We start from the raw sequence: 27391 nt of genomic DNA on the forward strand, positions 1-27391 counted from the left end.
TGGAAAGCCCTGGATGTCTACTTTCCAACGCAATTGGAAGCGCGCCATTTCGAATTCTGTAGCTCCAGAAAATCCACTTTGAGTCCAGGGCGGTCAGAATCCAACAGCATCAGCAGTCCTTCTTCAACCTCTGAATCTGATTTCTGCTCAAGTCCCTCAATTTCAGCCAGAAAATACCTGAAATCACAGAAAAACACACAAACTCATAGTAAAGTCCAGAAATGTGAATTTAACACAAAATCTATTAAAAACATCCCTAAAAGTAACTAGATCCTACTAAAAACATACTAAAAACAATGTCAAAAAGCGTATAAATTATCCGCTCATCACAACACCAAACTTAAATTGTTGCTTGTCCCCAAGCAACTGAAAATCAAATAGGATAAAAAGAAGAGAATATACTATAAATTCCAAACTATCAATGAAACAGAGCTTCAATCATATGAGCGGGACTTATAGCTTTTTGCCTCTTGAATAGTTTTGGCATCTCACTTTATCCATTGAGGTTCAGAATGATTGGCATCTATAGGAACTCAGAGTTCAGATAGTGTTATTGATTTTCCTAGTTTAGTATGATGATTCTTGAACACAGCTATTTCATGAGTCTTGGCCGTGGCCCTAAGCACTTTGTTTTCCAGTATTACTACCGGATACATAAATGCCACAGACACATAATTGGGTGAACCTTTTCAGATTGTGACTCAGCTTTGCTAAAGTCCCCAATTAGAGGTGTCCAGGGTTCTTAAGCACACTCTTTTTTTTTTTTTTTTTTTTTTTTTGCTTTGGACCTTGACTTTAACCGCTCAGTCTCAAGTTTTCACTTGACACCTACACGCCACAAGCACATGGTTAGGGACAGCTTGGTTTAGCCGCTTAGACCAGGATTTTATTCCTTTAGGCCCTCCTATCCACTGATGCTCAAAGCCTTGGGATCCTTTTTATTTCCCTTGCCTTTTGGTTTTAAGGGTTATTGGCTTTTTGCTCTTGCCTCTTGGTTTTAAGAGCTTTGGCTTTTTCTGCTTGCTTTTTCTTTTTCTTTCTATATTTTTTTTTCGCCTATTTTTTATTTTTTTTTCTGCAAGCTTTGTTCTTTGCTGCTTTTTCTTGCTTCAAGAATCATTTTTATGATTTTTCAGATTATCAAATAACATGTCTCCTAGTCATCATTCTTTCAAGAGCCAACATATTTAACATTCTTAAACAACCACTTCGAAAGACATATGCACTGTTCAAGCATACATTCAGAAAACAAGAAGCATTGTCACCACATCAATATAATTAAACTAAGTTCAAGGATAAATTCGAAACTCATGTACTTCTTATTCTTTTGAATTAAAACATTTTTCATTTAAGAGAGGTGATGGATTCATAGGACATTTATAACTTTAAGACAAAGTTACTAACTACTAATGATCATGTAATAAAGACACAAACATAGATAAGCACATAACATAGAAAACGAAAAGCAGAAGAATTAAGAACAAGGAATGAATCCACCTTAGTGATGGTGGCATTTCCTTCTTGAGGAATCAATGATGTCCTTGAGCTCTTCTATGTCTCTTCCTTGCCTTTGTTGCTCCTCCTTCAGTGCTTTTAGATCTTCTCTGATTTCATGAAGGATGATGGAGTGCTCTTGATGTTCCACCCTTAGTTGCTTCCAATAATTGTGTGGAAGAAAATGTATCCCTTGAGGTATCTCAGGGATCTCTTGATTTGCAGTCAAATGTTCTACCACTGAGCTATAGACCCTTGATGGAAGCTTTTGTCTTCCCTTTCCTCTTTCTAGAGGTTTCTCTGGCCTTAGGTGCCATCAATGGTTATGGAAAAAAAACAAAAAAGCTATGCTTTTACCACACCAAACTTAGAATGTTGCTCGCCCTCGAGCAAAAAAAGAAAGAATAGAAGAATAAGAAGAAGATATGGAGGAGATGGATGGGAGTGTGTATTCGGCCATATGGGTGGGATTGGGTGGGAGAGAGATGTTGAATTTTTGAAGGTAGTGGGTGTATGGATGTGAATGGTAAATGGAAAAAAAGAAGGGATTATCATGAATGGAAAGAGAGATGATGAGGTAGGTGGGGATCCTATGGGATCCACAGATCCTGAGATGATCCTGTGGGGTCCACAGATCCTGAGGTGTCAAGGCATTTACATCCCTGCACCAATTTAGGCATGTAAAATGCCCTTGCACACAACTCTGGGCGTTCAGCGCCAGGTTGGTGCCCATTTTGGGCGTTCAACGCCCCTTTGCTGCCATTTCTGGCGTTGAACGCCAGAACCATGCTTGTTCTGGGCGTTCAGCGCCAGGATGCTCCCATTCTGGGCGTTCAACGCCAACGCCCAGAACTATGCTCTGTTCTGGCGTTTGAACGCCAGACAGATGCTCCTCCAGGGTGTGATTTTTCTTCTGCTGTTTTTGATTCCGTTTTCAATTTTTATATTTATTTTGTGACTCCACATGATCATGAACCTAAGAAAACATGAAAAACAATAAAAATAAGGATTAGATAAACATTGGGTTGCCTCCCAACAAGTGCTTCTTTAATGTCAATAGCTTGACAGTAGGCTCTCATGGAGCCTCACAGATGTGCAGAGCTTTGTTGAGACTCTCCAACACCAAACTTAGAGTTTGGATATGGGAATTCAACACCAAACTTAGAGTTTGGTTGTGGCCTCCCAACACCAAACTTAGAGTTTGACTGTGGGGGCTCTGGTTGACTCTGCTTTGAGAGAAGCTTTTCATGCTTCCTCTTCATGGTTGCAGAGGGAGATCCTTGAGTTTTAAACACAAGGGAGTTCTCATTCCATTGAAGGAATATTTCACCTCTGTCAACATCAATCACAGCTCTTGCTGTGGCCAGGAAAGGTCTTCCTAGGATGATGGATTCATCCTCTTCCTTTCCAGTTTCCAGGACTATGAAATCAGCAGGGATGTAAAGGCCTTCAACCTTTACTAACAGGTCCTCTACTTGTCCATAAGCCTGTTTTCTTGAGCTGTCTGCCATCTCTAATGAGATTCTAGCAGCTTGCACCCCATAGATTCCCAGCTTGCACGGGCCCCGCAGGGCTTCGAAGCTCGACTTACCCTACGTCGCGAGACATGCTTATGATAATTGTGTGCGCATACTTTAATAGGTGCGATCATACCAGCACTGTTGCACCGGATCCCAACAGAACTCTGCACTTAAGCGTGCTTGGGCGATAGTTGTACTAGGATGGGTGACCTCCTAGGAAGTCCTCTGGTTGAACCTCTTTTTTTTTACGTCGTTCTTACCCTCGTTCTTTAAACGACGCTATCTTGAATAGTTTAGCTAAAGCGAGCCTCAATGACCTGATTTTCGACAAGCTCACACGGGCCCCACAGGGTTTCGCAGCTCGACTTACCCTATGTCGCGAGACATGCTTATGATAATTGCGTGCGCATACTTTAATACGTGTGATCATACCAGCACTCATGCACCGGATCCCGTTAGAACTCCACAGTTAAGCGTGCTTGAACGAGAGTAGTACTAGGATGGGTGACCTCCTGGGAAGTCCTCGTGATGCAACATTTTTTTTTACGTCATGCTTACCCTCGTTCTTTAAACGACGCTATCTTTAATTGTTTAGCTAAAGCAAGCCTCAATGACCTGATTTTCGACAAGCTCGCACGGGCCCCGTAGGGTTTCGCAGCTCAACTTACCCTACGTCGCAAGACATGATTATGATAATTGTGTGCGCATATTTTAATAGGTGCGATCATACCAGCACTAATGCACCAGATCCCATCAGAACTCCGCAATTAAGCGTGCTTGGGCGAGAGTAGTACTAGGATGGGTGACCTCTTGGGAAGTCCTCGTGTTGCACCTCTTTTTTCTTTTTTTTTTCTTTTTTTTTTACGTCGTGCTTACCCTCATTCTTTAAACGATGCTAACTTGAATTGTTTAGCTAAAGCGAGCCTTAATGACCTGATTTTCGGCAAGCTCGTACGGGCCCCGTAGGGCATCGCAGCTCGACTTACCCTACGTCGCGAGACATGCTTATGATAATTGTGTGCGCATACTTTAATAGGTGCGATCATACTAGCACTGTTGCACCGGATCCCAACAGAACTCGGCAGTTAAGCGGGCTTAGGCGAAGTTGTACTAGGATGGGTGACCTCCTGGGAAGTCCTCGGGTTCCACCTCTTTTTTTTTTACGTCGTTCTTACCCTCGTTCTTTAAACAACGCTATCTTGAATAGTTTAGCTAAAGCGAGCCTCAATGACCTGATTTTCGCAAAGCTCGCACGGGCCCCGCAGGGCTTCGCAGCTCGAGTTACCCTACGTCGCGAGACATGCTTATGATAATAGTGTGCGCATACTTTAATAGGTATGATCATACCAGCACTCATGCACCGGATCCCATTGGAACTCCGCAGTTAAGCGTGCTTGAGCGAGAGTAGTACTAGGTTGGGTGACCTCCTGGGAAGTCCTTGTGATGCATCGTTTTTTTTTACATCATGCTTACACTCGTTCTTTAAACGACGCTATCTTGAATAGTTTAGCTAAAGCGAGCCTCAATGACCTAATTTTCGACAAGCTCGTACGGGCCCCGCAGGGCTTCGCAGCTCGACTTACCCTTCGTCGCGGGACATGCTTATGATAATTGTGTGCGAATACTTTAATAGGTGCAATCATACCAGCACCATGCACCGGATCCTATCAGAACTCCGCAGTTAAGCGTGCTTGGGCGAGAGTAGTACTAGGATGGGTGTTGTTCATACCCTAGGTCGAGCTGTCCGACCTGGGATGATTCGAGGTAAAGCGACCAACCTCTTCAGGACAGACTATTCGACCTCGTCTCAAAGAGCTCGGCCAAATCAACAAGAGAGCCCAGTAAAAGGCCCAAATAGAGGAACACGACCCAAATCCTAAGGCGGCCTAAGGCTATAGAGATAAGGGCAGTTCCAATAAAGATATGCTGACCTCAACTCTAAAGATAAAGATAAGATAAGATAACTAACTTATCTTACCCAACGAAGGTCACATCTCTACACTATAAATACACTGGAGCACCCAGGTATAACTCATACTCTGATTCTACATAAAACCTTTTTAATACCCATGCTAACTTAAGCATCGGAGTCTCTTGCAGGTACCCCCCACACTCCGGTGGCAAAGGATCAGAAGTGCAACTAGTCCAACAAGTCAGACACAACAGCTCCGGCCGCCACCAGCCAGCCAGACACGTCATCTCCGACCTGTACAGAAGATCTCGTCCGAGATCGACCTACAATTTCAGGTAACCCTCGGAACATTGGCGCCGTTGCCGGGGAACCTGGAAGTCATCCCATCACCATGGCGGACAACCATGACAATGACCACGATTCAGGTCTGGAAGATCGAACACCGCACAAGAACGCAGATGTCACGCTACATGACACTCCGGAGACCAGCAAAGACAAAGATTTGCCAAATTCAGGAGCCATAGAAGCACTCTTAAATCGCCTAAAACAACTGGAAAAAGAAACCCAGCAACAACGAGAAATCGGAAGAGATCTACAAAGAGAGATGCGGCGACGTCGGGAGTTAGAAGAAAAACTGCAGCAATTGGAAGCCGATCTCAAATCAGAAGCCCCTCACGCTAATCTCAAAGAAAATTCACACAAAGAGCAAGACCCCTTCACTAGGGAAATCATGAAAACCAAAATTCCAAAAGACTTCAAACTCCCGGATATGACCCTGTACGACGGCACCACGGATCCCAACCACCATCTTAGTAACTTCAGAAGCAGAATGTGCCTCACTGACGCCCCAGATGCTGTTCGCTGTAAAGCCTTCCCAACCACTCTCACAAAGACAGCTATTCGGTGGTTCGACAACTTACCCCCAAAATCCATCTCAAGCTTCGACGACTTAGCCAAAAAATTCCTAGCCAGATTTTCCATTCAAAAGGATAAAGCTAAACACGCCCCCAGTTTATTAGGAATCAAACAAGGAGATCGGGAGAGCCTTCGAAACTACATGGAAAGATTCAACAAAACATGCATGGACATACAAAGTTTACCCACGGAGGCCGCAATCATGGGACTCATCAACGGCCTACAAGAGGGACCTTTCAGCCAATCTATATCAAAAAAGTACCCGGCCACCCTCAACGAAGTACAGGAGCGAGCAGAAAAATACATCAATATGGAAGAAAACGCTCAGTTAGGAGAATCCTCGAAGTCGGGAGCTTCCCACCGTAACAGAGACAAAGAATCCAAAAGAAAAAACGATAGAAAAGGGGAGAAAATTAAGAAGTACCATAACTATACTCCTCTTAGAGCATCCCTGGTCGAAATATATAAAGAGGTCTGCCATACGGAAAAAATTCCCCCAGCACAGCCGCTCAAAGGCAAAAAGGGAGGAGGAAACTGAAAGGAGTATTGTGAATATCATCGGGTCCGGGGACACTCCACCAACGAATGCTTCGAATTAAAAAATATCATAGAAAAATTGGTAAGGGATGGAAAACTAGACCGATTTCTGGCCACACGAGATGACGAGCAAAGAAAGAGACGAAGGGATGAAGACACGGAACGAGCGGAACGATCACCTCGGACGCCAGAAAGACATGTCCACATGATACATGGCGGCTTTACAGTAGGAGGGATCTCCAAATCCTCTCGTAAAAGATACCTCAAAGAGGTATACCATGTCGAAGGAGAGGAGGGAGCACTCAACATCCCGGCAATAACATTCACTAAAGAGGACGCAACCGGCATCATTACAGGACACGACGATCCAATGGTTATCACTATCATATTGGCAAATGCCAACCTACATCAGACGCTAATAGATCAAGGGAGTTCTGCCGACATCTTATTCAAAACAGCCTTTGATAAACTCGGCTTAGAAGAAAAAGAACTTAAAGCATATCCAAACAGTTTGTTCGGGCTAGGAGACACTCCGGTTTGACCATTAGGATACATACCACTGCATACAACCTTTGGAAAGGGAGACCAATCCAGGACCCTCAAAATAGACTACATTGTAGCCGACGTAAGCTCAGCCTACAATGCTCTCATAGGCCGGACCACGCTCAACCAACTCGGGGCAATAGTCTCGACCCCACACCTATGCATGAAATTCCCAACTCCAAAAGGGATAGCCACGATAAAAGCAGACCAGAGGATGGCGCGTCGTTGTTACAACGAGAGCCTCAACCTCAGGGGCAAAGGAGAAGAGTTCCACACAATAGAGCTGGTCGGAGTTCAACGATGAGAAGAGTTTCGCCCCCAACCAGAGGGCGAGATAGAAAAAATTCAGATCGGGGACACCTCGGAAAAAACAATTAATATCGGCACAATCCTCAAAGGAGATGCAAAAGAACGGCTAATACAATTTTTGCGAGATAATGCCGACCTTTTTGCATGGAAAGCCGCAGACATGCCAGGCATAGACCCTAAACTAATGTGTCACAAGTTGGCAGTTTATCCAGGATCTCGACCGGTCCAGCAGAAACGAAGAAAACTCGGGCCAGAGCGATCCCAAGCTGTGGAAGAGCAAGTGCAGGCACTGCTGGAAGCTGGATTTATAAGAGAAGTTAAATACCCACTATGGCTAGCCAACGTCGTTTTGGTGAAAAAATCAAATGGGAAGTGGCGAATGTGCATCGATTACACAGATCTTAACAAAGCTTGCCCAAAAGACCCATACCCACTCCCGAGTATTGACGCCCTGGTAGATGCTTCCTCTGGATATAAATATCTCTCGTTTATGGACGCGTATTCAGGATACAACCAAATCCCCATGTACCCACCGGACCAGGAAAAGACCTCGTTTTTAATGCCAAAGGCAAACTACTGCTACATCGTAATGCCTTTCGGCCTTAAGAACGCAGGAGCCACTTATCAAAGATTGATGAATAAAGTCTTCTCGGATCACATCGGGAAAATCATGGAAGTTTATGTGGACGACATGCTAATTAAAACAAAAAGCGAACAGACACTGTTGACCGACCTAGCCCAGGTGTTCGACACCATCCGGAAACATGATATGCGACTCAATCCAACAAAATGCACCTTTGCGGTAGAAGCAGGCAAATTCTTGGGCTTCATGCTCACACAAAGAGGAATCGAAGCAAATCCAGATAAATGCCAGGCCATACTCAACATGAAAAGCCCAACCTGCGTAAAAGAAGTACAATAACTCAACGAGAGGTTGGCTGCCCTATCCCGATTCTTAGCAGGAGCCGCAATAAGATCTCTCCCCTTCTATGCTACTTTAAGAAAGGGAAAACAGTTCGAGTGGACGACAGAATGCGAACAAGCGTTCCAAGACTTTAAAAAGTTCTTAGGACAGCCACCTATCCTATCCCGACCACAAGAAGGAGAACCACTCATACTATATCTTGCAGTAGGAGACAAGGCAGTAGCGTCAGCACTGGTCCGCGAAAGCGAAAACGGGCAACAACCCGTCTACTTCATTAGCAAAGCACTGCAGGGATCCGAGCTGAACTATCAGAAAATAGAAAAATTTGCTTACACTCTCGTTTTAACATCTCGGTGACTCCGCCCCTACTTCCAGGCCCACACCATTAAAGTTCGAACTAATCAGCCCTTAAAGGGAATACTGCAGAAAACAGATTTAGCAGGCAGAATTCTACAATGGGCAGTCGAGCTGTCAGAATTCGACCTCCAATATGAAGCTCGGACCGCCATCAAATCACAATACTTGGCCAATTTTATCGCCGAATTCACAGATGCCCTAGAAGCCCCCATAGAGTGGAATCTGTATGTGGATGGTTCTTCAAATAAAACGGGAAGTGGCGCAGGAATTATAATAGAAAGCAACCAGGGAACCCAAATTGAGCTCTCCCTCAAGTTCGGATTCCCGACTTCAAATAACCAGGCGGAATACGAAGCATTGCTAGCTGGTCTAAAACTGGCTGAGGAGGTGGGAGCTCGAAAACTTAACATTTATAGTGATTCACAAGTGGTCACATCACAGATAGCAGGGAGCTACCAAGCCAAAGATCCCACCATGAAAAGATATTTGGATAAGACCAAGCAACAGCTCGAACGAATCGGGGAATACAAGATTTGCCACATACCCCGTGAGCAAAATGTTCGAGCTGACGCACTCTCAAAACTGGCCAGCACCAAACCAGGGGGCAAAAATAGAAGCCTCATCCAGGAAATGTTACAGAACCCATCAATCTCGGAAACGAAAAAAGTCCTAACCATAACAGGCCAGGACCAAGGATGGATGACCCCCATAATTAACTACCTCAAAACAGGAACACTCCCCGCAGAAGACAAGGAAGCAAAGAAGCTAAAAAGGGAGGCACAGTATTACACCATCATAAGCAACATCCTATACAAAAGAGGGATCTCGGTACCATTACTAAAATGTGTGCCGACCTCCCACACCAGGGAAGTGTTAGAAGAGGTACACAGCGGCATCTGCGGCAATCATCTCGGAGCACGGGCTCTTGCCAAAAAGATACTCCGGGCAGGGTTTTACTGGCCAACTTTACAGAAAGAATCTACAGAATTCGTAAAGACATGTCCATCATGTCAGAAACATGCCAATTTCCACATCGCCCCGCCAGAAGAACTCATCAGCGTGACTGCCCCTTGGCCTTTTGCGAAATGGGGACTCGACCTTCTCGGCCCTTTTCCCCAGGGATCAGGGCAAGTTAAATTCCTCATAGTAGGGGTAGATTACTTTACAAAGTGGATCGAAGCAGAACCATTAGCCAATGCCACTGCCCAAAGAAGCCAAAAATTCTTATACAGAAACATTGTCACAAGATTTGGGGTCCCGTACTCAATAACCACAGACAATGGCACCCAATTCAGAGATACGGGCTTCAGAAAATTAGTAGCCGATTTGAATATAAAGCACCAGTACACCTCTGTCGAACACCCCCAAGCTAACGGACAGGCCGAAGCCGCCAACAAAGTCATATTGGCAGGGTTAAAACGGAGATTGTAGGATGCAAAGGGAGCCTGGGCAGAGGAACTCCCACAAGTCCTATGGGCATATCGAACAATGCCACATTCCACCACAAAGGAATCCCCATTCCGGCTAACATACGGAACGGATGCAATGATTCCAATAGAAATTGAGGAAGGATCGCATAGGGCAGTCCATTATAATGAGGGAGCAAACTCCCAACTCTAGAGGGAAGAACTCGACCTACTACCTGAGGTTCAGGAAAGAGCTCGGATCAGAGAAGAAGCACTAAAACGCCGAATGGCTTCTAGATATAACTAACGGGTAGTACCAAGAAGTTTCGCTGAAAACGACCTCATCTTAATCCGAAACGACATCGGAACAACACGACCCAGAGAGGGAAAGCTGGCAGCCAATTGGAAAGGACCATACTGAGTCATAGAAGTACTCGGGAAGGGCTACTACAGAGTGTCCGAACTCGACGGACGGGAGCTTCCAAGGTCATGGCATGCCTGCAACCTAAGAAGGTACTACAGTTAGAAAAGGTAAAGGATCTCATCAGTAGATGTGCTCTTTTTCCTGAAAAAGTTTTTTTTAATGAGGCACCAGGTTGAGACATACCCAACGTAAGAGGATGAGAAAATTCCCATATGTATATATTTGCATTTTTCTTTGAATAAAATTTATCTAGGCATTCTACAAAGATTTCAAGACGCATTAATCTGAAGTATTCATCATCCGATTATAAAGCTACAGGTCGGCAGAAAGTGAAAAACAATTTCACTGCACGACCACGATAAAGATGAGTCATCCGATAAAGGTAAAAACGCGATTCACCCAAAGGACGAGCTAAAGATGCCAACCACTTTCTACAAATCGGCAAAGATGAACACAGAATAATGTAAGAAGTTATAGAAAGCAATCTAAAAAAGAACCTGACGAGGTGTTACGGATAGCTAATAAAATAACTTAAAGACTAGCCGGCGTTCGGAAGTCGGACCAAGTCAACCCAAGTTATAAGTAAACCCTGGAAAGAGGTCTGGCCAACCCTATTAAAGAGGATTACTTTAACTTAAAAGGACTCGACCTAGCAAATCTAGCCCAAGATGAAAAAGTTATAAAAGTAATCCCTGAAAGAGACCTAACCAAGGTCCAAAAAAGAGGATTACGAAATAACTTAGAAGAGATCGACCTAACGAAGTCGACCTCCTACAAAAGACAAGAAGTAATCCCTGAAAGAGACCTAACAAAGGTCCAAGAAAGAGGATTACAAAACAGCTTAGAAGAAGTCGACCCGACGAGGTCGATCCACTACAAAAATCCAAGCAATCTCTGAAAGAGACCTCACGAAGGTCCGAGAAAGAGGATTATGAAAAAGAGTCTATCAGGGGACCAACGCAAAGAAGTCGGTCACAAGGCAGTAAAGAACACACGCAGAGCAAGAAAACCAAATTATATAAAGTTATAAAGGCCTTGAAGGGCCACTAACACTGACTACCCAAAGGGTAGCAAGCTACTTGTCCGTTTTTTAAATAAAAAGTTGCTAGGAAAGCAACTAAAAAGTCAACATCTTAATAAAGTTCCAAAAAACGCCCACAAGCCGGGCCAACTACAATCAACAAACATCAGAAGTTTTCTCGACAGCATCATGAGCTTTCTTGGCGACATCAGGACCAGGAGAAGGAGGGCGAGTTTGAAGCGGCACCGCATCAACAGTCCCATCCTTCCGATTCAGGATCTGGCAATCCAGGTCAGGTACAACAGGAGGAGTGGAAGAAGTCGGCACTTTGGTGGAAGACACAAGGGGAGGAACAACTTCATCATCATCACCCTCATCATCAGGGACAATCTTGCCGTCTCTGACAACATTATCCAAGCTCAAAAGGGTAAGATCGGCCTCGGGAGCAATAATTCGGACTTGCTCTTTCAAGTTCTCGTAAGCAGCAGTTACGCTGCCGACAAGATGACTTTGGAGCTCAGCATAATCCTCCTGGGCATTGTCGAGTTCTTCCCTCAGGCGCCTCCCCTCCCTATAGGAAGTCACATAGCTGTCCTTGTGCATCATGGCCGCATCCTCAGCCAACCTCAAGGAAGCAGCCAGCGCCTTAGAACTCGCCTTCTCATTTTCGAGGTCCTTCTCCAACTTGACCACCTTCACCTCGAGCTCCTCCTTCAAACCCTTCATCCGGTCAAACTCTCATTTCGCCTCCTCCATAAACGCCTCGGTAGCGTGGAGAGGAAGATTCTGGGCAGTGCGATGAAGTGCAGCCGACATAAAGGCCATCCTCACATGATTCTGAGCCATAAACTCCAAATGATGAAGAATGGACACATCATCCATAGGAATGGTACCATATGGCCCAATTTGTTGATCTATAAACTCAATGGCGTTGAAATCAGGAGCGTTGAGGTCGAAAGGCTCAGAAGTCTTTTGCTTTTTACTCGGAGGAGCGGCGGATGGAATCGCAGAAGAAGAAGGAGAATCCACCAAACGAACCCGAGGTACTGGGATCGCCTTCCTCACCCCGGGAGAGCTCGGCACGGCCGGCTTCTCACGGGGCTGGGAGGACCCCTCCCCAGCAGCCCGAGCGGCAACATTCCGGGCAGCAGTCGCCTTCTGTGCCCTCTTAAAAGCTTTCATAGACTCATTATTCTTCATTGCCTCTGTAAATAAAATAGAAGTCAAGCTACAAATCAAACAAGTTGAAAATACAACTAGAAGCATCGTAAGACAAACAGCAAAGGAAACACAAGATACCCAGTTCAGATTGAAGAAGAGAAGGATTGGTTAGAAACTTCTTTGTGTCAAGATGGGGAGGCTGACCCCAACGCTCCTCTAAAACAGTCACAAAGGCTCGCTCAGCCTCATCCAACATGTCCCAAGAGTACCTGGAGACCCTAACATCATTCTGCCACTCTAGGGGAAAGGCGGGCTCATCATTTTCATCCAAGAAAAAGGGCCAAGATCCTTTAACAGCTCGGACCTTGAAAAAATAGTTTTTAAAATCCCGAAATGATTCGTCAAACATGGAGAAAACTTTCTTTCCTTGGGTAGAACGGAAGGAGACCCAAGCTGACTTCTTTTTCACCACACCAGGCTTAGTCAAGACAAACAAGTAGAAAAAGAGAGATTGGGAAGCTGGAATACCAAAACTACCACACAATAATTGGAAGATTTTAATAAAACCCCAGGAGTTGGGGTGAAGTTGAGAAGGGGCAACATTACAAGACCATAACAAGTCGATTTCAAATGGAGTAAAGGGAAGAGTAACCCCGAGTTGACCAAAGAAAAAATCATAAGCATAAAAGAAAGGGCGATTGTCAACAACTCGAGTTGAGAAACAGACTCTCTCATCAGAGGAAGGAGGAACAAGCTCATAATTCTTCTCTTCACCAGAGTTACTACAGACACTGTGAAACTGGCTAAGCTGAGAACAAAACTCAGAGTCAACCAGTGAGACACACATGAGAACCATGGAGTCCACCCAATCGGCCATACCCGTAGGGACCTGGGAAGGCGTCGCTACGACGTTATTTCGGGAAGACATGAGGTCAACTAAGATCCTACAAAAGAAAAGAAGAGCGGATTACTCAAAACCATCTCGGGCACGGGTCAAAACATCTCGACGGGCGGATAAACAAAAGGAAAACCTCAAGACTCAAGCCAAAAGTCCTGGGGCATCCTTTGGAGGCAATAACAAAGCAAGATTCCTAGGAAAAACCTACACCCCAGTATCTCTCAAAACAAGGAAAGAAGACCCAAAGCAGTAAGCATTTCGTCCATCAAGTTAAAAAAATGCAAAGTCATCAAAGTAACTATCTTTCTACAGTCTACCAGCGAAAGCACTGTCAAACGTCAACAATGCCAAACAGAAAATCACCAAAGGCACAACCTTTCTCAGAATTAGGCGAAAACCACCATCGAAAGCACAAAACAGGAAAGGCGATAGCATGCGAAAAACCCTAAAAAGCATTAAGCAAAGGCAATCATGCAGAAAATGAAGAAATCCCAAAGCATGCAACAAAGTCAAGCATGATAAAAACAGAAAGATCCAAACTTTCTCCAAAAAGAAGATCAAAAACTCCATCGCAAAGTCAAAAACAATGAGGAAAATATGAAATGGGACTAACCTGGAGACGAAAGAAGCTTCGAGAAAAAGTGGAAGCACAGGGATAGAGGCTGCCCAGAAAAATGCCGAATGATGCCGCAAACACAAGAAAGCAGAAGCGCAAGCGAAAGACAGAGAGCAGATGAGAGAAACGGAAAACGAGAGAGTAAAGGGAGAAGTTAGGAAGAAAAAATGAAGAAAAGAAACCGTTTTTGATCGCGAAATTCAAAAAGCCAAGAGAGAATGAAGGGCAAAATTAATATCAATTAAATGCAGATATTAAAACTGCTTGCATTCCCAAAAAAGCGCTAATACAAAAGCGCGCGCTTCTAGAGGGAAACGTTCTACATTCAAAAAAGACCCTACAAAGAAAGGAATCGACAAATGCTTGAGTTCGACTTTAAGAAGGATCGAAGTCCAGGACTCGACCTCAAAGAGAAGATCGAGCTCAAGCAGGGGCACTGTTCATACCCTAGGTCGAGCTGTCCGACCTGGGATGATTCGAGGTAAAGCGACCAACCTCTTCAGGACAGACTATCCGACCTCGTCTCAAAGAGCTCGGCCAAATCAACAAGAGAGCCCAGTAAAAGGCCCAAATAGAGGAACACGACCCAAATCCTAAGGCGGCCTAAGGCTATAGAGATAAGGGCGGTTCCAATAAAGATACGCTGACCTCAACTCTAAAGATAAAGATAAGATAAGATAACTAACTTATCTTACCCAACGAAGGTCACATCTCAACACTATAAATACACTGGAGCACCCAAGTATAACTCAGACTCTGATTCTACATAAAACCTGTTTAATACCCATGCTAACTTAAGCATCGGAGTCTCTTGTAGGTACCCCCCACCCTCCGGTGGCAAAGGATCAGAAGTGCAACTAGTCCAACAAGTCGGACACAACAGCTCCGGCCGCCACCAGCCAGCCGGACACGTCATCTCCGACCAGTACAGAAGATCTCGTCCGAGATCGACCTACAGTTTCAGGTAACCCTCGGAACAGGTGTCCTCCTGGGAAGTCCTCGTGTTGCACGTCTTTTTTTTTACGTCGTGCTTACCCTCGTTCTTTAAACGACACTATCTTGAATTGTTTAGCTAAAGCGAGCCTCAATGACCTGATTTTCGACAAGCTCGCACGGGCCCCGTAGGGTTTCGCAGCTCAACTTACCCTACGTCGCAAAACATGATTATGATAATTGTGTGCGTATACTTTAATAGGTGCGATCATACCACACTAATGCACCGGATCCCATCAGAACTCCGCAGTTAAGCGTGCTTGGGCGAGAGTAGTACTAGGACGGGTGACCTCCTGGGATGTCCTCGTGTTGCACCTCTTTTTTCTTTTTTTTTTTCTTTTTTTTACGTCGTGCTTACCCTCGTTCTTTAAACGACGCTATCTTGAATAGTTTAGCTAAAGCAAGCTTCAATGACCTGATTTTCTGCAAGCTCGCACGGGCCTCGCAGGGCTTCGCAGCTCGACTTACCCTACGTCGCGAGACATGCTTATGATAATTGTGTGCGAATACTTTAATAGGTGTGATCATACCAGCACTAATGCACCGGATCCCATTAGAACTCTGCAGTTAAGCGTGCTTGGGCGAAAGTAGTACTAGGATGGGTGACCTCCTGGGAAGTCCTCGTGATACACTGTTTTTTTTTTCTTTTTTTTTTTTTACGTCGTGCTTACCCTCGTTTTTTAAACGACGCTACCTTGAATATTTTAGCTAAAGCGAGCCTCAATGACCTGATTTTCGACAAGCTCGCACGGGCCCACAGGGCTTCGCAGCTTGACTTACCCTACGCTGCGAGACATGCTTATGATAATTGTGTGCGCATACTTTAATAGGTGCGATCATTCCAGCACTAATGCACCGGATCCCATCAGAACTCCGCAGTTAAGCGTGCTTGGGTGAGAGTAGTACTAGGATGGGTTATCTCCTAGAATGTCTGATGAGCGGATAATTTATACGCTTTTTGACATTGTTTTTAGTATGTTTTTAGTAGAATCTGGTTACTTTTAGGGATGTTTTTAATAGATTTTGTGTTAAATTTACATTTCTGGACTTTAATATGAGTTTGTGTGTTTTTCTGTGATTTCAGGTATTTTCTGGCTGAAATTGAGGGACTTGAGCAGAAATCAGATTCAGAGGTTGAAAAAGGACTGCTGATGCTGTTGGATTCTGACCTCCCTGCACTCAAAGTGGATTTTCTGGAGCTACAGAACTCGAAATGGCACACTTCCAATTTCGTTGGAAAGTAGACATCCAGGGATTTCCAGCAATATATAATAGTCCATACTTTCGCCAAGAATAGACGACGTAAACTGGCGTTCAACGCCAGCCTTCTGCCCAAATCTGGCGTCCAGCGCCAGAAAAGGATCCAAAACCAGAGTTGAACGCCCAAACTGGCACAAAAACTGGCGTTCAACTCCACAATTGGCCTCTGCACGTGCAACACTTAAGCTCAGCCCAAACACACACCAAGTGGGCCCCGGAAGTGGATTTATACATCAAATACTTACTCATGTAAACCCTAGTAGCTAGTTTATTATAAATAGGACCTCTTACTAGTGTATTAGGCATCTTTGGATCTTTTGATCACCTTATGATCCTTTGATCACATTTTGGGGGCTGGCCATCTCGGCCATGCCTGGACCTTTCACTTATGTATTTTCAACGGTAGAGTTTCTACACTCCATAGATTAAGGTGTGGAGCTCTGCTGTTCCTCAAAGATTAATGCAAGTACTACTGTTTTCTATTCAATTCATCTTATTTCGCTTCTAAGATATCCATTCGCACCCAAGAACGTGATGAAGGTGATGATTATGTGTGACGCTCATCACCATCTCCCCTATGAACGCGTGCCTGACAAACACTTCTGTTCTACATGAATTAAGCTAGAATGAATATCTCTTAGATCTCCTAACAGGAATCTTCGTGGCGTAAGCTAGAATGATGGCGGCATTCAAGAGAATCCGGAAGGTCTAAACCTTGTCTGTGGTATTCTGAATAGGATTCAATGATTGAATGACTGTGACGAGCTTCAAACTCGCGATTGTTGGGCGTTAGTGACAGACGCAAAAGGAGGGTGAATCCTATTCCAGCATGATCGAGAACCGACAGATGAATAGCCGTGCCGTGACAGGGTGCGTGAGCATATTATTCACTGAGAGGAGGGGATGTAGCCACTGACAACGGTGATGCCCTTGCATACAGCCAGCCATGGAAAGGAGTAAGACTGATTGGATGAAGATAGCAGGAAAGTAGAGGTTCAGAGGAACAAAAGCATCTCCATTCGCTTATCTGAAATTCCTACCAATGATTTACATAAGTATCTCTATCCCTATTTTATTATATAATATTCAAAAACACCATTATCACTTTATATCTGCCTGACTGAGATTTACAAGGTGACCATAGCTTGCTTCATACCAACAATCTCCGTGGGATTCGACCCTTACTCACGTAAGGTATTACTTGGACGACCAAGTGCACTTGCTGGTTAGTTGTATCGAAGTTGTGACAATTATGAATTAAGATCAGAGCACCAAGCTTTGGAGCCATTACCAGGATTTGTTCGAGCCTGGAGATCACAATTTCGTGCACCAAGTTTTTGGCGCCGTTGCCGGGGATTGTTCGAGTTTGGACAACTAACGGTTCATCTTGTTGCTCAGATTAGGTAATTTTCTTTTTGTTTTCTTTTCAAAAAAAATTTTTCAAAAACCTTTCAAAAATTCCTCACTTGTTTTCGAAAAAAAAAAAAAGTTTTCAAAAAAAAAAAATGTTTTCAAAAATAAATTATTCTATGGCTTCAAAATTTTTAAGAATGAATTCTAGTGTTTCATGAAATATGTTGATTCTTATCTGGCTGTAAAGCCATACCCAAACTACTTTGGGATTGGTATTCAACTAATCACTCCAGCCCATGTAATTATATGCTAAAGCTTGGCTGGCTGTTAAGCCATGCCAGACCCTTTGATTGGAGCTTTAAGACTAACATGGCAAGATTCCTGGAATTCATATTAAAAATTTTGGAATCCTTATTTTTCCTTTTTCTAAATAATTTTTCGAAAAATATAAAATAAAAATCCAAAAAAAAATTATTAGAAAATCATAAAAATCAAAAATATTTTTGTGTTTCTTGTTTGAGTCTTGAGTCATATCATAAGTTTGGTGTCACTTGCATATGCATCTTGCATTTTTCGAAAATATCATGCATTCATAGTGTTCTTCATGATCTTCAAGTTGTTCTTGGTAAGTCTTCTTGTTTGATCTTGATGATTTCATGTTTTGTGTCTTTTCTTGTTTTTCATAAGCATTCTTGAATCCTTAGTGCGTAAGCATTAAAGAATTCTAAGTTTGGTGTCTTGCATGTTTTCTTTGCATTAAAAAAATTTTTCAAAATTGTGTCTATGATGTTCATCTTGACATTCAAAGTGTTCTTGGTGTTCATCTTGACATTCATGGCATTCTTGCATACATTCATGTTTTGATCTAAAAATTTCATGCATTGCATAATTTTCATGTTTTCATAAAAATTCAAAAAATCAAAAAAAAATATCTTCCCCTTTTTCTCTCATCAAATTCGAAAATTGAGTTGACTTTTTCAAAAATTTTTAAAAATCAAAGTTGTTTCTTATGAGTCAAATCAAATTTTCAATTTGAAAATCTTATCTTTTTCAAAATCTTTTTCAAAAATCAAATCTTTTTCAAATTTCTTAGTTATTTTCGAAAATTCCAAAAATCTTTTTCAAAAATCTTTTTCTTATTTTTATATAAAATTTTCGAAAATAACTAATCAATTAATGTTTTGATTCAAAAATTTCAAGTTTGTTACTTACTTGTTAAGAAAGATTCAAACTTTAAGTTCTAGAATCATATCTTGTGATTTCTTGTGAATCAAGTCATTAATTGTGATTTTAAAAATCAAATCTTTTTCAAAAACTAATTTCAATCATATCTTTTCAAAAATATCTTCTTATCTTTTTCAAAAATATCTTTTCAAAATATCTTTTCCAACTTCCTAACTTCTTATCTTTTCAAAAATCGTTTCAACTAACTAACTAAGTTTTTGTTTGTTTCTTAACTTTTTCAAAACTACCTAACTAACTCTCTCTATCTCTAATTTTCGAAAATATCTCCCCTCTTTTTCAAAAATTTCTTTTTTATTAACTAATTATTTTTATTTTTAAATTTTAAAAATTTTTCGAAAATTTCTAACATTTTTTTTTAAAACCATTTTTCAAAAATCACTAACTCTTTTTCAAAATAATTTTCGAAAATTATCCCTCCCCCATCCTATTCTATTTGTTCATTCATATCCTAACATCTCATCTCACCTCTCTTCCATCCTCACAGATGTGTTTCTTCCTTTACATCACATTCTTTGTCTCCCCCTCTTTTCTTCCACTCACAAAGGGATCCCTATACTGTGGTATAAAGGATCTCTATTATTATTATTATTATTTTTCTGTGCCTTCTTCTTTGTCATATGAGCAGGAGCAAGGACAAGAACATTCTTGTGGAAGCAGATCCAGAACCTGAAAGGACTCTGAAGAGAAAATTAAGAGAAGCTAAAATACAACAATCCAGAGATAACCTTTCAGAAATTTTCAAACAGGCAGAGGAGATGGCAGCCGAAAATAATGATAATGTAAGAAAGATGCTTGGTGACTTTACTGCACCTAATTCCAATTTACATGGAAGAAGCATCTCCATTCCTGCCATTGGAGCAAACAACTTTGAGCTGAAACCTCAATTAGTTTCTCTGATGCAGCAGAACTGCAAGTTTCATGGACTTTCATCTGAAGATCCTTTTCAGTTCTTAACTGAATTCTTGCAGACATGTGATACTGTTAAGACTAATGGAGTAGATCCTGAAGTCTACAGGCTCATGCTTTTCCCTTTTGCTGTAAGAGACAGAGCTAGATTATGGTTGGATTCTCAACCTAAAGACAGCCTGAACTCTTGGGATAAGCTGGTCACGGCTTTCTTAGCCAAGTACTTTCCTCCTCAAAAGCTGAGCAAGCTTAGAGCTGATGTTCAAACCTTCAGACAGAAAGAAGGTGAATCTCTCTATGAAGCTTGGGAAAGATACAAACAGTTGACCAAAAAGTGTCCTTCTGACATGCTTTCAGAATGGACCATCCTGGATATATTCTATGATGGTTTATCTGAGCTATCAAAGATGTCACTGGACACTTCTGCAGGTGGATCCATTCACCTAAAGAAAATGCCTGCAGAAGCTCAAGAACTCATTGACATGGTTGCTAATAACCAGTTCATGTACACTTCTGAAAGAAATCCTGTGAATAATGGGACGCCTATGAAGAAGGGAGTTCTTGAAGTTGATACTCTGAATGCCATATTGGCTCAGAATAAAATATTGACTCAGCAAGTCAATATGATCTCTCAGAGTCTGCATGGAATGCAAGCTGCATCCAACAGTACTCAAGAGGCATCTTCTGAAGAAGAAGCCTATGATCCTGAGAACCCTGCAATAGCAGAGGTAAATTACTTAGGTGAACCTTATGGAAACACCTATAACTCAACATGGAGAAATCATCCAAATTTCTCATGGAAGGATCAAAAGCCCCAACAAGGCTTTAATAATGGTGGAAGAAACAGGTTTAGCAATAGCAAGCCTTTTCCATCATCAACTCAGCAACAGACAGAGAACTCTGAACAAAATGCTTCTAATTTAGCAAATCTAGTCTCTGATCTATCTAAGGCCACTGTAAGTTTCATGAATGAAACAAGGTCTTCCATTAGAGATCTGGAAGCACAAGTGGGCCAGCTGAGTAAAAGGATCACTGAAATCCCTCCTAGTACTCTCCCAAGCAATACAGAAGAGAACCCAAAAGGAGAGTGCAAGGCCATTGACATAAGCGCCATGGCCGAACCTGTGAGGAGAGGAGAGGACGTGAATCCCAAGGAGGAGGACCTCCTGGGACGTCCAGTGATCAATAAGGAGCTTCCCTCTGAGGAACCAAAGGACTCTGAGGCTCATCTAGAGACCATAGAGATTCCATTGAACCTCCTTATGCCCTTCATGAGCTCTGATGAGTATTCCTCTTCTGAAGAGAATGAGGATGTCACTGAAGAGCAAACTGCCAAGTTTCTTGGTGCAATCATGAAGCTGAATGCCAAATTGTTTGGCATTGATGCTTGGGAAGTTGAACCTCCCTTGTTCATCAATGAACTAAGTGATCTGGATCAACTGACATTGCCTCAGAAGAGACAGGATCCTGGAAAGTTCATAATACCCTGTACCATAGGCACCATGATCCTTAAGGCTCTGTGTGACCTTGGTTCAGGAATAAACCTCATGCCCCTCTCTGTAATAGAGAAACTGGGAATCTATGGGGTGCAAGCTGCTAAAATCTCATTAGAGATGGCAGACAGCTCTAGAAAACAGGCTTATGGACAAGTAGAGGACGTGTTAGTAAATGTTGAAGGCCTTTACATCTCTGCTGATTTCATAGTCCTGGATACTGGAAAGGAAGAGGATGAATCCATCATCCTAGGAAGACCTTTCCTGGCCACAGCAAGAGCTGTGATTGATGTTGACAGAGGTGAAATATTCCTTCAATGGAATGAGAACTTCCTTGTGTTTAAAACTCAAGGATCTCCCTCTGCAACCATGGAGAGGAAGCAGAAAAAGCTTCTCTCCAAGCAGAGTCAACCAGAGCCCCCACAGTTAAACTCTAAGTTTGGTGTTGGGAGGCCACAACCAAACTCTAAGTTTGGTGTTGAACTCCCATATCCAAACTCTAAGTTTGGTGTTGAAGAGTCTCAACAAAGCTCTGCACATCTGTGAGGCTCCATGAGAGCCCACTGTCAAGCTATTGACATTAAAGAAGCGCTTGTTGGGAGGCAACCCAATGTTTATCTAATTCTTATTTTTATTGTTTTTCATGTTTTCTTAGGTTCATGATCATGTGGAGTCACAAAATAAACAAAAAAATCAAAAACGGAATCAAAAACAGCAGAAGAAAAATCGCACCCTGGAGGAGCATCTGTCTGGCGTTCAAACGCCAGAACAGAGCATAGTTCTGGCGCTGAACGCCCAGAATGGGAGCATCCTGGCGCTGAACGCCCAGAACAAGCATGGTTCTGGCGTTCAACGCCAGAAATGGCAGCAAAGGGGCGTTGAACGCCCAAAATGGGCACCAACCTGGCGCTGAACGCCCAGAGTTGTGTGCAAGGGCATTTTGCATGCCTAAATTGGTGCAGGGATGTAAATGCCTTGACACCCCAAGATCTGTGGACCCCACAGGATCCCCGCCTACCTTCACTCACTCTCTTCTCTCTTCTCAATCATCCTCTATTCCCAATAAACACTCATCCCTTCTGTCTTCCATTTACCACTCACACCCATACACCCACTTACCTTCAAAAATTCAACATCTCTTCCCCACCCAATCCCACCCATATGGCCGAATACACACAGCCATCCATCTCCTCCATATCCTCTTCTTCTTCTATTCTTTCTTCTTTTGCTCGAGGGCGAGCAACATTCTAAGTTTGGTGTGGTAAAAGCATAGCTTTTTTGTTTTTTCCATAACCATTGATGGCACCTAAGGCCAGAGAAACCTCTAGAAAGAGGAAAGGGAAGACAAAAGCTTCCGTCAAGGGTCTATAGCTCAGTGGTAGAACATTTGACTGCAAATCAAGAGATCCCTGAGATACCTCAGGGGATACATTTTCTTCCACACAATTATTGGAAGCAACTAAGGGTGGAACATCAAGAGCACTCCATCATCCTTCATGAAATCAGAGAAGATCTAAAAGCAATGAAGGAGGAGCAACAAAGACAAGGAAGAGACATAGAAGAGCTCGAGGACATCATTAGTTCCTCAAGAAGGAAACGCCACCATTACTAAGGTGGATTCATTCCTTGTTCTTATTTCTTCTGTTTTTCGTTTTCTATGTTATGTGCTTATCTGTGTTTGTGTCTTCATTACATGATCATTAGTAGTTAGTAACTATGTCTTAAAGTTATAAATGTCCTATGAATCCATCACCTCTCTTAAAATAAAAACTGTTTTAATTTAAAAGAACAAGAAGTACATGAGTCTCGAATTTTTCCTTGAACTTAGTTTAATTATATTGATGTGGTGATAATGCTTCTTGTTTTCTGAATGTATGCTTGAATAGTGCATATGTCTTTTGAAGTTGTTGTTTAAGAATGTTAAATATGTTGGCTCTTGAAAGAATGATGACTAGGAGACATGTTATTTGATAATCTGAAAAATCATAAAAATGATTCTTGAAGCAAGAAAAAGCAGCAAAGAACAAAGCTTGCAGAAAAAAAAAATAGGCGAAAAAAAAATATAGATTGAAAAGAAAAAGCAAGCAGAAAAAGCCAAAGCTCTTAAAACCAAGAGGCAAGAGCAAAAAGCCAATAACCCTTAAAACCAAAAGGCAAGGGAAATAAAAAGGATCCCAAGGCTTTGAGCATCAGTGGATAGGAGGGCCTAAAGGAATAAAATCCTGGTCTAAGCGGCTAAACCAAGCTGTCCCTAACCATGTGCTTGTGGCGTGTAGGTGTCAAGTGAAAACTTGAGACTGAGCGGTTAAAGTCAAGGTCCAAAGCAAAAAAAAGAGTGTGCTTAAGAACCCTGGACACCTCTAATTGGGGACTTTAGCAAAGCTGAGTCACAATCTGAAAGGGTTCACCCAATTATGTGTCTGTGGCATTTATGTATCCGGTGGTAATACTGAAAAACAAAGTGCTTAGGGCCACGGCCAAGACTCATAAAATAGCTGTGTTCAAGAATCATCATACTGAACTAGGAGAATCAATAACACTATCTGAACTCTGAGTTCCTATAGATGCCAATCATTCTAAACTTCAAATGGATAAAGTGAGATGCCAAAACTATTCAAGAGGCAAAAAGCTATAAGTCCCGCTCATATGATTGAAACTCTGTTTCATTGATAGTTTGGAATTTATAGTATATTCTATTCTTTTTATCCTATTTTGATTTTCAGTTGCTTGGGGACAAGCAACAATTTAAGTTTGGTGTTGTGATGAGCGGATAATTTATACGCTTTTTGACATTGTTTTTAGTATGTTTTTAGTAGAATCTGGTTACTTTTAGGGATGTTTTTAATAGATTTTGTGTTAAATTCACATTTCTGAACTTTACTATGAGTTTGTTTTTCTGTGATTTCAGGTATTTTCTGGCTAAAATTGAGGGACTTGAGCAGAAATCAGATTCAGAGGTTGAAAAAGGACTGCTGATGCTGTTGGATTCTGACCTCCCTGCACTCAAAGTGGATTTTCGGGAGCTACAGAAATCGAAATGGCGTGCTTTCAATTGTGTTGGAAAGTAGACATCCAGGGATTTCCAGCAATATATAATAGTCCATACTTTCGCCAAGAATAGACGACGTAAACTGGCGTTCAACGCCAGCCTTCTGCCCAAATCTGGCGTCCAGCGCCAGAAAAGGATCCAAAACCAGAGTTGAACACCCAAACTGGCACAAAAACTGGCGTTCAACTCCACAATTGGCCTCTGCACGTGAAACACTTAAGCTCAGCCCAAACACACACCAAGTGGGCCCCGGAAGTGGATTTATACATCAAATACTTACTCATGTAAACCCTAGTAGCTAGTTTATTATAAATAGGACCTCTTACTAGTGTATTAGGCATCTTTGGATCTTTTGATCACCTTAGGATCCTTTGATCACATTTTGGGTGCTGGCCATCTCGGCCATGCCTGGACCTTTCACTTATGTATTTTCAACGGTAGAGTTTCTACACTCAATAGATTAAGGCGTGGAGCTCTGCTGTTCCTCAAAGATTAATGCAAGTACTACTGTTTTCTATTCAATTCATCTTATTTCGCTTCTAAGATATCCATTCGCACCCAAGAACGTGATGAAGGTGATGATTATGTGTGACGCTCATCACCATCTCCCCTATGAACGCGTGCCTGACAAACACTTCTGTTCTACATGAATTAAGCTAGAATGAATATCTCTTAGATCTCCTAACAGGAATCTTCGTGGCGTAAGCTAGAATGATGGCGGCATTCAAGAGAATCCAGAAGGTCTAAACCTTGTCTGTGGTATTCTGAGTAGGATTCAATGATTGAATGACTGTGACGAGCTTCAAACTCGCGATTGTTGGGCGTTAGTGACAGACGCAAAAGGAGGGTGAATCCTATTCCAGCATGATCGAGAACCGATAGATGAATAGCCGTGCCGTGACAGGGTGCGTGAGCATATTATTCACTGAGAGGAGGGGATGTAGCCACGGACAACGGTGATGCCCTTGCATACAGCCAGCCATGGAAAGGAGTAAGACTGATTGGATGAAGATAGCAGGAAAGCAGAGGTTTAGAGGAACAAAAAGCATCTCCATTCGCTTATCTGAAATTCTTACCAATGATTTACATAAGTATCTCTATCCCTATTTTATTATATAATATTCGAAAACACCATTATCACTTTATATCTGCCTGACTGAGATTTACAAGGTGACCATAGCTTGCTTCATACCAACAATCTCCGTGGGATTCGACCCTTACTCACGTAAGGTATTACTTGGACGACCCAGTGCACTTGCTGGTTAGTTGTATCGAGGTTGTGACAATTATGAATTAAGATTAGAGCACCAAGCTTTGGAGCCATTACCAGGATTTGTTCGAGCCTGGAGATCACAATTTCGTGCACCAATGACCTCATGTTGCACCTCTTTTTTTTTTAAGTTGTGCTTACCCTCGTTCTTTAAACGACGCTATCTTGAATAGTTTAGCTAAAGCGAGCCTCAACAACCTGATTTTCGACAAGTTCGCACGGGCTCCGCAGGGCTTCGCAGCTTGACTTACCCTACGTCGCGAGACATGCTTATGATAATTATGTGCGCATACTTTAATAGGTGCGATCATACCAGCACTGTTGCACCGGATCCCAACAGAACTCTGCAGTTAAGCGTGCTTGGGTGAGAGTTGTACTAGGATGGGTGACCTCCTGGGAAGTCCTCGGGTTGCACCTCTTTTTTTTACGTTGTTCTTACCCTCGTTCTTTAAACGACGCTATCTTGAATAGTTTAGCTAAAGCGAGCCTCAATGACCTTATTTTCGGCAAGCTCGCACGGGCCCCGCAGGGCTTCGCAGCAAGACTTACCCTACATCGCGGGACATGCATATGATAATTGTGTGCGCATACTTTAATAGGTGCAATCATACCAGCACTAATGCACCGGATCCCATCAGAACTCCACAGTTAAGCGTGCTTGGGCGAGAGTAGTACTAGGATGGGTGTCCTCCTGGGAAGTCATCGTGTTGCACCTCTTTTTTTTTACGTTGTTCTTACCCTCGTTCTTTAAACGACGCTATCTTGAATTGTTTAGCTAAAGCGAGCCTCAATGACCTGATTTTTGACAAGTTTGCACGGGCCCCGCAGGGTTTCGCGGCTCAGCTTACCCTATGTCGCAAGACATGCTTATGATAATTGTGTGCGCATACTTTAATAGGTTTGATCATACCAGCACTCATGCACCGGATCCATTAGAACTCCGCAGTTAAACGTGCTTGAGCGAGAGTAGTACTAAGATGGGTGACCTCCTGGGAAGTCCTTTTGATGCAACGTTTTTTTTTATGTCGTGCTTACCCTCGTTCTTTAAACGACACTATCTTGAATAGTTTAGCTGAAGCGAGCCTCAATGACCTGATTTTCGACAAGCTCGCACGGTCCCCGCAGGGTTTCGCAGCTCGACTTACCCTACATCGCGAGACATGCTTATGATAATTGTGTGCGCATACTTTAATAGGTGCGATCATACCTGCACTGTTGCACCGGATCCCAACAGAACTCTGCAGTTTAGCGTGCTTGGGCGAGAGTTGTACTAGGATGGGTGACCTCCTGGGAAGTCCTCGGGTTGCACCTCTTTTTTTTTTTCGTTGTTCTTACCCTCGTTCTCTAAACGATCCTATCTTGAATAGTTTAGCTAAAGCGAGCCTCAATGACCTGATTTTCGGCAAGATCGCACGGGTCCCCGCAGGGCATCGCAGCTCGACTTACCCTAAGTCGTGAGACATGCTTATGATAATTGTGTGCGCATACTTTAATAGGTGTGATCATACCAGCACTCATGCACCGGATCCCATTAGAACTCCGCAGTTAAGCGTGCTTGAGCGAGAGTAGTACTAAGATGGGTGACCTCCTGTGAAGTCCGTGTGATGCAACATTTTTTTTACGTCGTACTTACCCTCGTTCTTTAAACGACACTATCTTGAATAGTTTAGCTAAAGCGAGCCTCAATGACCTGATTTTCGACAAGCTCGTACGGGCCCCGCAGGGCTTCGCAGCTCGACTTACCCTACGTCGCTAGACATGCTTTTGATAATTGTGTGCGCATA

At 42.8% G+C, this 27391-nt stretch overlaps 8 non-coding genes and 6 pseudogenes across 8 annotated transcripts; 13 read left to right on the plus strand and 1 right to left on the minus strand.

Moving 5' to 3' along the window:
* Window positions 1-3133: 3133 nt before the first annotated feature.
* Window positions 3134-3252, plus strand: LOC112759762 (5S ribosomal RNA; annotated as a pseudogene).
* Window positions 3253-3432: 180 nt separating this feature from the next.
* On the plus strand, window positions 3433-3551 carry LOC112759576 (5S ribosomal RNA; annotated as a pseudogene).
* Window positions 3552-3730: 179 nt separating this feature from the next.
* LOC112760221 (5S ribosomal RNA) lies at window positions 3731-3849 on the plus strand. The gene has a single exon (XR_003180672.1). It is a non-coding gene; the product is annotated as a 5S ribosomal RNA (ribosomal RNA).
* Window positions 3850-4048: 199 nt separating this feature from the next.
* LOC112759690 (5S ribosomal RNA) lies at window positions 4049-4166 on the plus strand (annotated as a pseudogene).
* Window positions 4167-4347: 181 nt separating this feature from the next.
* Window positions 4348-4466, plus strand: LOC112759546 (5S ribosomal RNA; annotated as a pseudogene).
* Window positions 4467-15231: 10765 nt separating this feature from the next.
* On the plus strand, window positions 15232-15349 carry LOC112759210 (5S ribosomal RNA). The gene has a single exon (XR_003179989.1). It is a non-coding gene; the product is annotated as a 5S ribosomal RNA (ribosomal RNA).
* A 198-nt stretch (window positions 15350-15547) lies between these two features.
* On the plus strand, window positions 15548-15666 carry LOC112762245 (5S ribosomal RNA). Its single transcript, XR_003182590.1, has one exon. It is a non-coding gene; the product is annotated as a 5S ribosomal RNA (ribosomal RNA).
* A 193-nt stretch (window positions 15667-15859) lies between these two features.
* Window positions 15860-15978, plus strand: LOC112759788 (5S ribosomal RNA; annotated as a pseudogene).
* Window positions 15979-20040: 4062 nt separating this feature from the next.
* LOC112761900 (small nucleolar RNA R71) lies at window positions 20041-20148 on the minus strand. The gene has a single exon (XR_003182271.1). It is a non-coding gene; the product is annotated as a small nucleolar RNA R71 (small nucleolar RNA).
* A 5758-nt stretch (window positions 20149-25906) lies between these two features.
* On the plus strand, window positions 25907-26025 carry LOC112762188 (5S ribosomal RNA). The gene has a single exon (XR_003182537.1). It is a non-coding gene; the product is annotated as a 5S ribosomal RNA (ribosomal RNA).
* Window positions 26026-26204: 179 nt separating this feature from the next.
* Window positions 26205-26323, plus strand: LOC112761160 (5S ribosomal RNA). Its single transcript, XR_003181568.1, has one exon. It is a non-coding gene; the product is annotated as a 5S ribosomal RNA (ribosomal RNA).
* A 180-nt stretch (window positions 26324-26503) lies between these two features.
* On the plus strand, window positions 26504-26621 carry LOC112759805 (5S ribosomal RNA; annotated as a pseudogene).
* A 179-nt stretch (window positions 26622-26800) lies between these two features.
* LOC112762317 (5S ribosomal RNA) lies at window positions 26801-26919 on the plus strand. The gene has a single exon (XR_003182657.1). It is a non-coding gene; the product is annotated as a 5S ribosomal RNA (ribosomal RNA).
* A 182-nt stretch (window positions 26920-27101) lies between these two features.
* On the plus strand, window positions 27102-27220 carry LOC112759422 (5S ribosomal RNA). The gene has a single exon (XR_003180177.1). It is a non-coding gene; the product is annotated as a 5S ribosomal RNA (ribosomal RNA).
* Window positions 27221-27391: the final 171 nt, after the last annotated feature.

Source organism: Arachis hypogaea, chromosome 16 (assembly GCF_003086295.3).
Source record: "Arachis hypogaea cultivar Tifrunner chromosome 16, arahy.Tifrunner.gnm2.J5K5, whole genome shotgun sequence".
Classification (NCBI taxonomy): domain Eukaryota; kingdom Viridiplantae; phylum Streptophyta; class Magnoliopsida; order Fabales; family Fabaceae; genus Arachis; species Arachis hypogaea.